General features: G+C 40.9%; 1 protein-coding gene across 1 annotated transcript in view; it reads left to right on the top strand.

Annotated features, from left to right (window-relative positions):
- The first annotated feature begins 4,768 nt into the window (after nt 1–4,768).
- Nucleotides 4,769–16,289, top strand: part of LOC124057584 (probable phospholipid-transporting ATPase IM) — a 38,183-nt gene continuing 26,662 nt past the window's right edge. Inside the window, exon 1 of the mRNA XM_046385991.1 lies at nt 4,769–5,180. The gene's annotated coding sequence lies outside the window, so the exon portion shown is untranslated. The remainder of the gene's footprint in view (nt 5,181–16,289) is intronic.

Below are 16,289 nucleotides of genomic sequence, written 5' to 3'. Positions count from 1 at the left end.
ACAGCATGTTTAACAATAAGACTATCTAGAAATCCAGCCATGTTCTACTGTCCCCAAATCAATAGAGATTTTTACAAACAAATGATGGGCCATCTGTACTGTCAGCCGCAGTCTGATGTAGTGAGCTGAATAGTGATTGGGATATGACGTGACTGTTTATGTGATAGTTTACAGACTCCGTTCTGAGACAGAATATGTTGTGTGTTACAGTCGCCATCCTGTGGTGAGGATGAGGCACTGCAGGACTACGCTCAGTGCTTTTTTTTCATGTCATTTATTTTCAATGTAGGAGTGAACCGACAGTGTGACTGGAACTACTTATTAGGTGTCCATTATCAGGAATTAATTGACGCCCTGCAGCCAGTCATAGCTGAGTATCGACCCACACCGTGACATACACAACAATAACCTAATCTGATCTGGTGACATTTGTGCAGCAGGTTAGTGAAACATCCTGAAAACAACTACTTGGTTCAGATTAGAGTTAAAAGATGCCAATGCAGACTGCATCAAAGTCAGACACTTGGTACATTCAACCGCCATCCACCCCAACTTCCCCCCTGGAAGAGGCTTTGGGTTGCTATGAAAACATCAAACTACAGGCTGCTTATCACAAACACACAAATGGGTTGTTTCAGTCCTTTGAATGAATTTCTGTGATGACTCAGGGGAAGACAGTCTCTGCTAACCACACTGTGCCTCCATGCAGACTACTTTCTGACTGCAGAGTAAATTCATTCATTCAACAACCAAAATCATTCTTGACAAAATGTATATGTGCATGCCGACAGAGCAAAAACAACCTCTTAGGTATTTTAATTCAATGAAGATACCTCATCACAAGAGGTCATTTGTATGGGAAACGTTTAATCATTGTATTTGCTGCTCTCCCTCACTAAAGTGCAGTGATTAGTTGTCTGTTGGTTGCATGTAGGAGTCCTCTCTCAGGTATGTTGCTGTATGGGTTGCAAAGCAAGCAGCCACTGTGCACTACCTCAGCGTCCTCTGTGGGATGGAGGGCAAAGCCTCCCCCGAATCCTCTGGCAATTCCTCCTCCACAGCAGGCATTTCAGTTGCGAATGTCTGTTGTAAAGCTCAGGATGTCTCCTCTCCATCATCTGGCTGTCTGCTAGAACCCGTTCACGGCCTCCTCCTTCCGCCTCTGTAACCTCAGGAGCTCCTTCTCCTCAAGTCTGCTGATTCCTGAGTCAGTCATCCTCACAGCTAACCTGGCCTTGAAAGCGGTTCTCTGTGGCTCAGCTCAGCCTCCTTCAATATGTCTCCACTGCACCTGAAAGTCAGCTTTGATTATTCAAATCCCGATTATTAATTTCTCCCTCCCTCCCTCCTTCTGTTAGTACATGAAAGCCTCCTGTGCTGGGGGTCTGTAGCTCTCTTGTCCTGAGGCAAACAAGACAAAGAGGAAAAACTCCCCCATAAGTTCCTCCCACACTGTCCTCATCCCGGCTGCTTCTGCTCTGCTAATGTGTGTGTGTCAACACTTCTCCTCCTCTGCTGAGAACAGTCCGGTGAAAGTCCTGCCTCTTGTTCCTCAGCCACAGTTTTTCTCTTATGATGTTTACCTGCTGGAAACAAAAGCAAACAACAAGAAACAGAACTTTGCCTGATCAGGCAGGATTCTTCCTGAAAAACAAACCCACCAAGAGACAATAGCATCTCAACTTGCTGAGAGGACTCCTGTCCTCCAGGAGGCGCCACAAGAGCATCTGTTCCAGTACCAGCAGAACTGGAGCTACTGTATTTATGTCACTAATTATTTTTGCTTTCTAAACATAATAAATGATTAAAAATAAAAAAAACAATATATTGCTTATTTCCATTAATCACTAGATTCAGATGTTAATAACATTTTATCATGTAAGCAGCTGTTAATATTTTTTGTTGTCTCCAAAACTTCTGTTAGTTTAAACTCTTAAAAATCAAACTGCATATGAGCAGTTAAGTGATATGGTCAATATCAAATAAAACTAAATAACTTAAAGATATATATGGAGATGCTTCCATCCAGGTTTATGAACATAAACTTCACATGAATCACATGTTAAGACCGTCACAGTCACAAGATCTTAACCCAGCTGCACAGTTCTGGCAGGTTCTGTTATTAGACAGTGTTTTTCCACCACCAAAACACCAAATGAGGGTCCATATTTTGGAAGGAGAACGCAAGAGTGTGAATTATGCAAACTATGTTCCTTTAAAGAGTGAAAACATTTAAAAACGAATGAACATGGAAGCAGTACTTTGATATTGTAGCTGGTGAAGTTGAAGCGTTTCTCTTTTGTATGACAAATCTCAACCTTCTTAGCTGTATTTGACAAAATTAATGGAGTCGAGTAAACAGTCTAAGTATGGTAAAATTAAATAAATAACTCAAATTTGTACTTCAGTACAGTACCTGAGTAAATGTACATTCAGTAAGTATTTTCCACCATCATTAAGAGGGGGAGGGAAGACAAAAAAAGAAGGAGAGGAAGAAGAAATGAAACCTTCAGTTATCAAGTCTTCAAGTGATGTGAAAGTTTAAAAGCACAGCACTAAAATGTTTGAATATGTTTACTCATTAGGGACAGTAATATTAGTGGGGACTGTGGACTTATAGGAGGTGCGTCCAATTTATAGGGAAACAGCAAACAAACAGCAAAGAATCTTTTCATAAACTGTGAGTTCAGTGAGTGAGCAGTAATCTGATATTATAAATCTTTGGTCAGACAAACCAAAAAGAAGTCGTGGACCTTGACTTTAGCGTCTGTACTGGGAAGAAAATGAAAAGTTGACCTTTAGAGATATTTGACTCTCACAGGACAGAGACACTACAGACACAAGATGATCTTTTTGAATATGATGCACTGCTGTCCATTAAACTACTCAACTATATGTAAAGAAGTTAGAATGAGGTCAGTCTTTAACATCTACAGCAGTAAAATACAACACATACATTAATGCAACAGTAATATCATATATATATCAGATAAGAAATCACTTACAGGGACAATGAGGATGTTTGGAACTTTAAGTGCTTTCTGCTGATAATACTTCCATATTTCAGTAAGCGTTGAATACAGGTCTTGTAATGGAGTATTTTTACAGTGTGTCATTAGTACTTTTACTTCAGTAAAGGATCTCAATGCTTCTAGAATATTGACATATATACAGTAGATATATCATCATTTTAACAAGAGGGACCTGTTTAAAATGGCAGCATGGAGTCATTTACATAAGCCTAGACAGGACCTGAAAGACTTAAAGGCATTGCTTAACAGCCTAATTTCTTATGAAACTTAACTGTGGCTTTGGAATGCCTGGTATAAAGTTAACTGCATTTACCTTGCAATCTTGTTATTGAGGGTGTGTGGCATGAAAAATGCTGCTTTGCCATGTCTGAGGACACAGAGGATCACCTACATGGTCATTATCGCTGTTAGAAGGATTAGAGAGAGATGTTTGTGTAGACACAAAAGTTACACAAAGGTAACTTTGAAAAGGTACATGAGCTTTCCTCTTCATTTTTAGTGAGGTGAACAAACAACATTAGCAACCAGGTGTACCTAACAAACTGACGTTTTTGGCGTGATGTCACTTTAAAGCACACTGATTTCCTCCTCTGCGTCTCCAGGAAACTGAAACCTCAGTCAAGAGCCAGAGCCAAACACTGCGGAGACCTACAATGAAGCCAAACAGAGACAAAACAGACAGCTCAGACCAGAAAGGAAGCGTCCGCTAAATGTCAGAGTGAATTACTGTACGTTTTTACTATGTTTAATAATGTTAGCTGCTGCATACTTTACAAATTAGGATTTTTACATAAAAATACTGTTATAAAACATGATACACTGCAGTACAAGTAGACTTGAAATGATTTGTCGATTAATCGACAGAAAAATTAACTGGAAATATTTTGATAAATTAGGCGGCACAGTGGTGCAGTGGTTAGCACTGTCATCTCATAGCAACAGGGTTCCAGGTTCGAATCCCGGTCTGGGCCCTTCTATGTGGAGTTTGCATGTTCTCCCTGTGCCTGCGTGGGTTTTCTCCTGGTACTCCGGCTTCCTCCCACAATACCAAAAACATGCACATTAGGTTAACTGGCTACTCTAAATTGCCCCTAGGTGTGAGAGTGAGAGTGTGTGGTTGTCTGTCTTTGTGTGTTGGCCCTGCGATTGACTGGCGACCAGTCCAGGGTGAGCCCCGCCTCTCGCCCGTAGTCAGCTGGGATAGGCTCCAGCTCCCCCGCGACCCTGACGGATAAGCGGTATAGAAAATGGATGGATGGATGGATTTTGATAAATTTTTTTGATAGCAAAAATTTCATGTATGACAAATTGAATGGCTTGCTGCTTTTTCTTTTAAATATTCTAATAATCTTAATGTATTTTTAAGAGATTTTTACTAGCAGTAGGACAAAACAAACATTATGGATGTGTCAAATGGGGCCCTGGGTGATTGTGACATTTGCTGTCATTGTGAATTTTTTACAAACCAATCAATCAAACAAAATGAGCACAAACAGTCTAATCTTCAGATTAATCCATACATGAAAGCAGTCACTAGTCGCCTATAGTTCAAAAGGTGCTCCCCACTCAACCAACAACAGTAAAATCTTGCTACATTAACACATGATCAGTAATGTTAGCAGCCTAACAGTCACTGAGTCAGTACATCTTCTGGGTTATGCACGCACCCGTAACACTTTGGTTGTGTCTGAGTGTGGTGGGTGTATTGTTTGCAGTGTGGTATTCTTGCTTTTACTGAAGAGAGGGATCTGTCTTCATGTTCCACCTTACAAACAACATAGGATAAACCACTGCATGGGATTTACAGCAAAACTAGTCAATTACCGTTATGTCACACGTGATCGACATGCCGTCTCGCCTCTACGTCGCGCGAAATGGTTTTTTTTTTGGTAAACGAAGGCTCGATTAATAACTTCTTGGAGAAAACGCTGCGCCCACGGAGGGGAGTGAGAGAGAAGGAGGAGGAAAGGGGTGGAGAAAATAGAGGAGAGAAGTAGAGACCTGAAGCGGAGTAATGGGAAGAGAGGCGGGTGGTCAGAAGAAGAAACACTAGCCCTCACTCCTTCTCGCAATTCAAAGATTTTCTGGTTGATTCCCGGTACCGCTGTGCGCGAAGCTCTGCCGGGACGCGCCGCACGAAGCCTCACGGTAAGAAGGCTCTCCGCCGCTCTTTGTTACGTTTTTCCTGACCTTGGAGTGGTCGACTTGGAGCGGGGAGGGGGGGGGTTTACGTGCTGAGATTGGATTTTGGGGGAGAAAGGGGAGAGATGGAGGAGGAAGATGGATCGACAGATATGCGAACAGGAAGCAGAAGTAAAAGTGCGAGCGCTGTCTCTTTCCTTGTCTCTGCTGCTCTCCAGGAAGTCTTGAACTAAAGAAGTAACGGAAAGTATGAAGTATTGTTGACATAAAAAAACACCCCGGCCTCACTTGTATGGTTTTTGTCAAGAGAAAAGTGCGCTCATCGTGGATACTCCCACAACAACAGCTTGTCGGGTTGAGTGTCGCTGCTGTGTGCGGAAACTTATCCAAAACTTCTTACAGGCATCATGTTGTTCACATGAGCGCTCAAGACCAGACATCACCAAAGTGTGTTGTTTCTGTGATGGGACCTGGGAAAGTGTCAAAACGTGGCCTGGTGTGCTATATGTGAAGAACACGGCACATGTGGGAGTGGTGCTGATAGGGATGAACTTGTCCGTAAACGTCCGTGACTAATTTCTGCATCATTGTACAGCGGAAGACGGTACTCGATCATATTCTGCATATTGTGGAGCAGATTATTCATTATAATAACATTCATTCCAATAAACTTTATTGATGCAGCACTTATCAGAACAAAGTTACTAAGTACTTTACATGTTCGCATCAGGGTTACAACATTTACGTTCCGCAAAGAAGCAAATAAAATCAGACAAGTAATCTGAACGGGAATTAAAAAGCAATATTCAATATATAAACAATATTCCATTCATCCATCCATCTTCTATACCGCTTATCCGTCAGGGTCGCGGGGGAGCTGGAGCCTATCCCAGCTGACTACGGGCGAGAGGCGGGGTTCACCCTGGACTGGTCGCCAGTCAATCACAGGGCCAACACACAAAGACAAACAACCACACACTCTCACACTCACACCTATGGGACAATGTAGAGTAGCCAGTTAACCTAATGTGCATGTTTTTGGTATTGTGGGAGGAAGCCGGAGAACCCGGAGAAAACCCACGCAGGCACAGGGAGAACATGCAAACTCCACATAGAAGGGCCCAGACCGGGATTCGAACCTGGAACCCTCTTGCTATGAGGCGACAGTGCTAACCACTGCCGCCCGCCAATAATAGTATAAGATGATAATAAGGATAAAAATGAGGATCAATGAATGTTGCTATCATTAACAAAAGTTTTGAGAAAAGAAAGAAAAGCTGGCACTCATTCTTCGAGTTAAGATCTTTAGAGAGGTAGTTCCAGAGCTGAGGGGCCCTGAATGTTAAACCAGGTGTCCTTCAGTCCAGAAAGCAGGGCTTAGCAACACCCAGCAGAGCCCTCCCTGAGGTTCTGAGGCTCTGGATCATAGGGGAGTAAGACTGTTTTATACTCACTGATGGTGTGAGACTGTTTTACTCCTTGATCCTGAATACACTGAATTACAAAAATGTAACTGAGATGATATGAAAGCAACAAATGAGAGAGGACTGGTTTTTTTTATGTTTCTTGATTGACAAAAATAGGATTTCACAACATTTTCTGGCTGCAGGTTTGACGTGTGACATCGGGGGGCCAAGATATTCTTGTAAAAGGCGAATAGACTTTAGAAGAACAAAGATAAGATAAGATAATCCTTTATTAGTCCCATAACTGGGAAATTACAAAGACAGTCATTTCAGATTTGTTTTCATTTAACTGAAGATTTTTTTTGTCAAACAAGACAATACCTGAAGAAAAGAAGCCTTCTCTGGTTTTAATGAGACATAAATTTGCTTTCCATCTGTGTGACAGTTACCATGGCATGCTAGCATGGGTGTTGATGTTGATGCTGCTGAACTGTTGATGGTGAATTGAACTGAGATGCTTGCACACGAACAGAGTTAGTTGGCTGTGTTTTCACTTTTCAAGTCAAGGTGTCGTTACAGAGTTGATCTCGATCTGAGAGATACCTTAACGTTGTAATTTGTGCCATTTGTGTGTCAAAGGGACCTTATCCTCTCTCATCTGTGAGTCTCAGTGGCAGTAGTAAACCTCTTATTCATGAATTTTACCAAGAAAGCATGCAGTCATTGTCAACAATGGAAGTTTCATACCTTTTCCACTACACATTTATTAGCATCTCCGTGAACATGACACGATCATCTTAAAGCTACTAGAATACTTTAGACCTGTATTTTGACTAATTAAAAATACATGTTATGGATGAAAAATGACCTAGAGTAGGCTACAGCATTAATTCAGTCTTAAATTTAAAGTGAAAGTTCATTTAGAAAGGGCCAGAAATAGAGGAAGAGACAAACAGTCTACAGTCAAAGCTATAAGTGATGTGAGGTTGTGCTTACAGGCAGACTGGTGCTTTGTAATTCTAACATGCTCACAGTGACAATGGTTATCAGATATGCTATTTTAAGTAGTAGATATTATAATAGATATATAGAATATTGAGATATTACAGTGGATAATTGAAAAACCTACTGGTGGCACAAGTCAGAGGATCCCTTAAGTCAGCAGGATTCATCCTCTGGGGAACATGCAGTATTTCCCTGTAACTGTACAGACCTGCCTGGGAGCAGAGGGCAGCCGTGAACTGAAGACAGCACTCAAGTTGATGACAACTCATAACTCTATCAGGTGTAATGTGTTTTACTATATTTTTATTTATCTAGTCATGATACATGAATATAAATGAGTATATGTGGACAAGAGGAAAACTACCAGCAAGATTGGAGATTTTGTTGTGCAGAGTCTGGGATGCTGGTTTTTACTTATGGAAGAACAGTGAAGGTTTTTCTGTCAGTCACTGTATCTGTGTATCCTGTGACTCAAGGTTCAGGTAGAGGCTCTTCATTGGAAAGTGTTGTGTTGTTTTTGTGTTAAAAATGGATATGTGAGAAATAATGGAGTCAAATGGGGACAGACTGAGAAGAACACGTGTAACTCAAATCAGAAAAGGATGCTTTCTGGGCCGCTCGGTTTGTGGTACTCATTGATTTGCCTGCAACACATCTACTTCGTAATAGACTCTGAGAACTGAGGATTTTCTCCCACATTGAACTGGTGAGCCAAGGGAGGTACATGGAATCTGGTGCTTGGACGGAACCACCACATAAAAAGGTAAACAGCTTTTTCTACAGTGTTAGCAGACGTTTGATGTCTTAATCTTTTGTCATCGCTAATTCAGGTTCAGGACGTAGCCAGTGCATATGATAAAAGTATATGTTTGAAAAGTGGGGGCACGAAAAATTCATAAGAAGGACCACACATGCAGTACTAATAAGAATCCTAGACGGGGCCCCGTAGCCAATGTTTTTATCCATGGAAGTTCCCCAGATAAAAACAGCTTGGACAATACTCCACATTTTGTAAATACCTTGATAGAGAAGATTACAAAAGCTTTGAGAATCAAATGCAGGTTGGGGTGTGTATACCATCTGTAGTCAGGGGGCATGGTAAAAAGAGTTAATGGCAGTCACAAGACGAAGATAGCCAAAATGTATCTAGATGGAAAGACAACTTGGATGGAAGCATTCCCACTAGCACTCATGGGTATGACAATACAAACTAACCCTAACAGGCATCTGGCACCTGACCCATGCCAATTCCATACCTCAGAGGTCCGTACAATGGTTCCCCGCTTGAACAGTTTGTAAAGATCTATCTAATAATGTCCAACACCAAACTGCCATACTTAAAGCCGTGTTTCAACAAGTGAAAGGTGCCTGGTAGAGAATAGAGAAGGATAAGTGAAATCTCAGAAGAGCTCTGAAGAATTCAAACCAGTACTTTGAGGTCTGAAAGAGGAAGTGTAATGAGGCCATGAGAGAAGGACCATACAAGGTGACCTGACTGCTCCCTCTGCCCTGAAAGCAAGATTTTCTGGTATCACCTCAACTACTGCATTAACATCGCAGAACCGGGGCAAACCCAGAGCGAGACCAGGGATGATCTACACAGGCTAACAGAAGACCCACAGGAGGAAGGCAATCCTTCTCAAGATGAGGGGCGACAGTAAAAAAGGGAGAGGGACAGCAGAGAAACTTATCAAAACAAAGAAGATCAAGCTGGTAGAGGGTAAGACACTAATGATCCTGGGATTGATAATAGTGCTCTTGAAGGAGAGGAAAAGCTCTTTAATACCTGCGGTGATAGTACACGAAGAGGTAGTACACAAATACCTTATGTATTGATGACAAGTGTGCCCCAAAAAGTAATGATCCAGGAAATATAGAATGCAAAGGAGACTATGGTGAACTACAACCACTCTACCGCAAGAAACAATGGCAGGACAAAAATAAAATGCAAAGATACAGATGAAACTGTTAGGGGACTTTTATGTTAATGTCGGACTACTGCCGGACTAGCACATTTCCATTGGCAAGTGTATTTAGGTACTGTGGGGAGTTCCAGCCCATGTTGGAAAAAGGGTGGAGTGGAACATGTGTACCGGTCATGTTGACAGAGAGCTTATATAATAATATTATATATATATTAATAAGCATCAGTTTAAAGAGATATTAAAAAGGATGTGTGGCAACAGTCTAATTCACAAATATGGGATGGTGACATGTTTCCATTTGCAAAAACACAAGGAAATGCAACAAAAACTTTAAATAATGAGTATAACATAATAAGTATAATAATAAGGTGAATGCAAGTTAAAGCAACAGGAGGAGGGCTGAGGAGACAGACAGCATGTGTTTGTGTTAATGCATTAATTAGATATAAAATGCTGAGAGATGAAAGGTACTGTAAAAAATTGCATGTGACTGAACCTGATCTGCTTCACCTGAACTGAACACTGAGAGGAGGACTGAAAGGGTCATGTCAGGTAATTCCTTGAATTTGATCTCAATCAATAACTCCTAGCCGTGCTGAAATGAATTTGATGTGGGTCAGAATTCAAGCTTGCGTCACAGCTTGAAGGTTGTTTATTGTTAGATCAATATGACAGTGCATCTGCCAGAGTGGCTGAGTACGTGGAGGAGAGTATTGAGGTAAAAAGGTCAATTAAAATGTCAGGGTTTGTATCAGGTAAGATGAGAGGAGGAGTGGCTTTGTGGCCTGAGAGGTCAGGTGAATTATTCAGAGGTTGATTGTCTGGGTCTTTTGGTGCAGCACTTCGGGCTTAATACTGTATTGTACCCTCGTGTCATAACTGCATCTCACTTTTCCATTCTAGCTTTGTTAATGTTTATCATCAATGGGGAAAAAGGTTTTGACAGGTAGGGTTACATCTCTGTTTACACATACAGTGTGTCAAATCACTTCAGTTTTTGATGTTGTTAGAGGCATAAGTCCATGCAATTTTTGTGTTATTTTTTCTTTAAAGTTCAAACATGAATCAGTGAAATGAGAATTTGTGAGCGATGACTAATGGTGTGATCACAAGTTCACACAGTAAACTTCCTCACCCACAGAGGAGACAGTCTCATCAATCAGTCACCGACAGGAACCACGAAAAAAGCAACACCGGTTGCGTGTGTTAACTTATGTTTGTTTATTCAGCGTAGCTGTCAGTTAGACACCTCAGCCTAGCTGTCAGTTAGATTTTGTGGTCCATTACACATCATGAGTGACAGACACAACATGTACAAGGAAATCCAAGAAAGTGGAAATTAACAAAGAATAGTCAGTACAACAATGTAAATGTACTCTATGATAAGTGTAGTTAAGAATTTTGTTTTCGTGACTGATAAAATGCCACATTTTACATTAACAGATTGCTACTGCTGCACTGATGTGCAGTCTGCTGTTGTAGCTGCCCCAGGAGTAGCTCGTTTCAAACTCATTTTTTCTCGGATCTTTGCTTTTTGTGAAATATTGAATGTTTTTACTTCTTGGGAGAAATTTCTCTTTGTGAAAAATCCTGACACTGATTTTTTGTAAGAGGTTTTCAATTGTGTTTCATAAGCTGATCATATGTTTTTTGATGTAAAAATCTTAATTTATCGCTGCACATGTCAAGTCGAATTAAATCGAATAGAAAGTGCAACAGCCTGCCCCTGGCCGGACTGTATACCCCATCATATTTCGAGAAGAGCTCAGCTCATAAGCCGAATCCACCTGGTGGCCCCACCCTCAATGCAAGGACCCAAAGGATCCAACGCTCCGATGCCCCTGACCACAAAATACCCCCTGGGGTCCTGTGTTCCTTCCCCTGACAGGTCCGAGCTGTTTTGGCAGCGCAAGGGAGACCTACACAATATTAAGCTGGTGGTTTTAATGTTGCAGCTGATTGGTGTAGGTCATAAACCTCACTAATTTTAGGTTGATCTTATCACACTGATTTTTTTTTTTTTTTTTTTTATGAGCAAGTGACACATCACAGTTGATAGTTGAGCACTGCTTGCGATTGCGCTGCTCTACCACTCAGTATCTACTGCGCATATTCTGGCTCCAGCTGACACCATCAGAGCAAGATGGCAGCGCTCGTATCCAGGATATTCTGGCTTCACTTTTGTACAGTGGCAGGAAGTGGAGATGTGCTGTTCATCCTGATATATGTCAGGTGTCCTAAAATGGTATTTTTGAATGTGCATTGTTTAATTTTTATGTGCACACTGCAACTGAGCAGTATCTATTTTACATGTGTAGATGCAATGTGGCTTATCGTCCAACTGTTTTCTGCAAATGTGTTAAAAAAAAAAAATCTGTTTTAATGGTGTGTTCTTGCGTTGCTTCCAGACTCAGAACCAGTCCTGACTGTGTTTATTTGCCTAAAATATTCGATGTATCAACTCTACATTATTTGACACAGTTTTTCTTGGGGTTAGCATGCACTCTGCAAACGTTGGGTTTTCTTTAACAGTTCCAGCAGTACTCTGCTGCAGACCAGTGGTTCAGAGCTCGTGATATAGAGTGCAAGTTTCAGTTTAGCTGTGGTTGAACTGTGGGCAGGTGAAATCCATAGTCCTCTCAAAGTGATAGTTTAACTAATGTCTGTATGTGTGACCTACATATATCTTTTTCTGTAATAATACAGGTAGGCTTTTATTAACATTCACCTAACAAAACAATAGTTTCTGTTTGCTTTAAATTCTTTGTATAACATCTTGTTGGGTCTTAAAATGACAGGGAGCATTCTTAATGTTTCTATAAACCAAAAGAAAAAGTGAATTTTCACATCACATGTTTGGAGCGCTTTTGAAGCCACAAAAAGTCAGACGTTAGCTGTTTGGATAGCAACATTTGCGAGGACTCTGTGTGTGCATGTGTATGTTGGACAGCTCGTGTTTTCTTCCTTCTTCCTTTTGCTAAGCTCATAAATGTTTAATCTTTTCTTAATGTAGTATTGAAATGATTAGTTAAGATTTAATCAACAACCTTTTGTTTTGGGATCAATTTTTTTATTTAATTTTATCACATGATAATCATTGTACACAAGGTACAGTAAGCTACGTTTTTTTGTAACACAAACTACGTCTGTACCACCATTGCTGTGCAAAGAAAAAGAGGAAAGAGAAGAAATAACACACTTACAAAAAGGAAAAAAGAAAGAAAAGAGAAAAAAACCACAGACAGCAGACAATGTGGGTTGTTTTACAAAGTGACACATGAGAACATCCCAAGCCTGCACTTTAAGAAATACTGCTAATGATCCTCCTGTAAGAGCAGAAAGAGTATTATGTTGGGTTTTTAAAATGCTGCTTAGGCAAACTGAGATGTTTATGTTTTACTCTTGGCTAAAATGTTATGGACCCACAACAGACTAACTGACATACAACATAAACATAAACTGCAGCAGATGTAAAAGAAATTTATTTTAATAAAAATAAAATTTGCCAGACAATATGTGTAGGACACATTACAGCAGTGAGTATCGAAACTCTTAATCAACCTTATGCCAACCCTTTTTAAAGTGAAGTAGATTTTCAAATTCATACTGCCAAAGTTTGTACCTCCTTTCCAGAAGTGCAGAAGATGGACTTTTGTTCCCGCTTCTCTTCCTTCTAAACACACCTCTACTTGTTCAGTATTAGCTGCTTTGTAGTGGTAAACCCCCTTTAAACCCTCTGTACCATATGTGTCAAACTGAAGGCCCGCGGGCCACATCCGGCCCGGCGTATAATTATATCCGGCCCGCGAGCTCATTTCATATAGATCTATTATTATTGTGACCAATGGCCCGCCAATATGAAGCGCTGATAACGCACGAACTACAGGTCCCATAATGCAGCGCAACTGCCGCCTTACCTTACTATTGGCTACCTGGGAACATTCCCGCGTCAATCTAGTCGAGCTCTGTTGCCTTATACAACCGAGACTGTTGATTTTGTTGTCCTAGCTTGCTCTTTTACGATTACTTTCAGCACAACAACAACGTCTCTACTTGCGCAATTAGCGCACTGCTCCCTCCTGTCGGAAAACGGTCACGACACGCTCATCGTGATGTATCGGAGTGGGAAAACCGCAGTGCATTGTGGGCTTTTCAGGCAACTGAAAAGTGTGTTTACGCCTGCTGCTTGCATGATACTGCTCTTGTGTTCTGTTGTTTTGTTTCAACAAGTTAAAACATGGTGCCAACGTGCTGTGTCGTTAACTGCCACAGTCGTTCACATGATCGCTTCGGTAAAATAAACGATCGGGTGAGTTTTTTTTCTCATTTCCTACGTGCACGCAAACCCAAGGACCTCGGATCTGTGAGCTAACGAGGAGACACCGAATGGCCTGGGCAGCAGCCGTGAGACGACCAAACATCACTTTCAGTACAATCACCCGACACATGTTGGTGTGTTCACGGCATTTTCAGACTGATGTTGGTGGTGTTTTTCTGAAAATAAAATGAATGGCTGCTTTCTTCCTCTGCTTATTTCTGTTTATCCGTAACATGTCATTGATAAGTCAGGCACAAAATCTCCTGATCTGCTACTTGCTCATATGGTGACAAACACCAGGCCTGCGCTTTACAAAGAAAGTTAATGAAACTATGCCTGATGGTGATAATAAATATTGTAGTTCACTAGCAATATATAAAACTATATTCCAACTACTTTAATTGAGCCATAATAAGTCCTCTGTGAGATCATGCCATTTACTCAAGCAATAATGTCTTGCAAGTCTTTTCAGCTTATTACAAACATTCTTGTGAGAAAGTTTTTTTTTTGTAGCATGTTCGTATTTTTACTTGTTTTGACAGGAGATTTTAATTTATTTTATTTATTTTGGAATGATATTCCTGTCTGTTTTTATTCTGTATGTTTAAAAATGTGTTCAAAGTGTTAACTTTAGATCGGCCCGCGATCTAAGGTGTGCTTTGAGTTTTGGTCCCCTGTGCAACTGAGTTTGACACCCCTGCTCTGTACGGAGTGCAGCCATGCTACTGCAAATTCTTTTTGTTTTTCTTTTTTGATTTTGAGTTACTTTTGGATACGGAGGTAGTCTCATAATAAAGACGGCATAATTTATCAGGCAAAGTACTGTATTATTCTGTGGGGAACAGACATTTTTCTGTAATGCCATACAAGGCCTGTTTTCTGTAGAAGTAGCTGGTAGGGGCAGTTAGACAAAACTCTATCACTGCTTCTTCCTGTAATTGTTGAGTTACCGTAACAAATTTCTGGACTGAAATCTGAGGGCAGATCTGGTGAAACAACACAGACGCCCAATTTTAAGGGCTTGCAACACAACACAAAAGGGAGTTCTGGTTGCAGAGCATTTCATTTCAGAAAATCAAAATCCACCTTAGACGATGAAAACCGTGATCCAGTTGGAATTTCCTTTTTGATTTTGTGCTTCTGTGAAATATTTCCTCCACTGCCTGCATCGACATGGTGATTATTGGCCAATGATCTGAAGTATTCAGTAACAATGTGCAATGTACTACGTAATCCACAGAGAGAAGTTGACTGGGAAGTTCTTGAAGGACTGACACAGTAATGATGAAGATCAAACAAGTCGAAAGACATCATATGTCATCTTGTTTTGGCTGACCAGCAGTCAGAAATCCAAAGATATGCAATTTATATGATGTTAAACAGCAAAAGGAGTCAATTCTCCCTCTGAAGAAGCATCAGGTGTTTTGCATTTTTGCTTAGAAAGGACTTAAGTGATCAGTTGAGAAAATAGTCACAGATTCTCTTGACTAACTAATAATTGCAGGTATTCTTTCCTCTGTAAGCGGCTTTGCTGCTTAGAGTTAATGTGTTTTGAAAAGTACAGTGTGGGCTCCTGGCTATTATTAGTTTAGCCTGATAAGACAAGTACCTGTTGAAAGAGATGCAACAGAAAATGTGGGGTGAAAATGAACCAGGACTTTGTAATGTAGGACTTTGGCTAAAAGTCACTTAAAGGTTCTCCACAGAATATATTTGCAAGCTTGCTCAGTTGCTGTGATTCTTTGATACTGATGTGGATGTGGTTGCAATGAATGACTGTTTCTCACCCTGGAAACGAGACCAGGCTTGACTGTCCTGACTGACCACAAAGTGACTACGACGTTCAACTACACTACGGAACATTCAGAACAACCACAAAAACACATAGCACTCAGTATGAATACAAAGAGAGGCAAATAATTCTAAAAAGACACCAAACTACTACCATAGTTTGGTGTCTTTTTCAGACTAGGTGTTTGGCCCCTGTGTACTGAAGGGTTGCGGTGCCTTTAACATGTGTATGCCCTGGGCCCCATTGTCTCTGTCCATGGCCCCAGTGTTTGTAGTCTGAGAAACCCTTTAAGTTTACCTAAAGCTCTTTGTTTATTCTGAGCGCACATGATGGCTGACAGCCATGAAGAGCCTCTCTGCTCTAACAACTTCTAGAAAGTTACATCCCACCGACTCCTCTTTTTAGGCCTCAGAAATGCCTTCCGTTCTACACGCCTTTCTCTCCTTATCATTTCTGTTTCCTATTAGACGACATACAGAGAAAGAGAAAACACACTGAGATGTGTGAAAATACAGCAGCTGCGCTCACTAACTTATCTTTAGCTGTAGATCACTGTGTGAGCTTATGTGTGTGATATCCAAGTTGTTTCAAGTATTTGTGGTCTTGTTCAAGTCAAACACAGCACTCTGTACATCACTGAGCGAGTACAGAAACTGTTGGGGGGGAGGT

This window comes from Scatophagus argus, chromosome 4 (assembly GCF_020382885.2).
Source record: "Scatophagus argus isolate fScaArg1 chromosome 4, fScaArg1.pri, whole genome shotgun sequence".
Taxonomy (NCBI): Eukaryota; Metazoa; Chordata; class Actinopteri; family Scatophagidae; genus Scatophagus; species Scatophagus argus.
The sequence above is the reverse complement of the archived record's forward strand: the minus strand, read 5'-3'. Positions and strand labels throughout refer to the sequence as shown.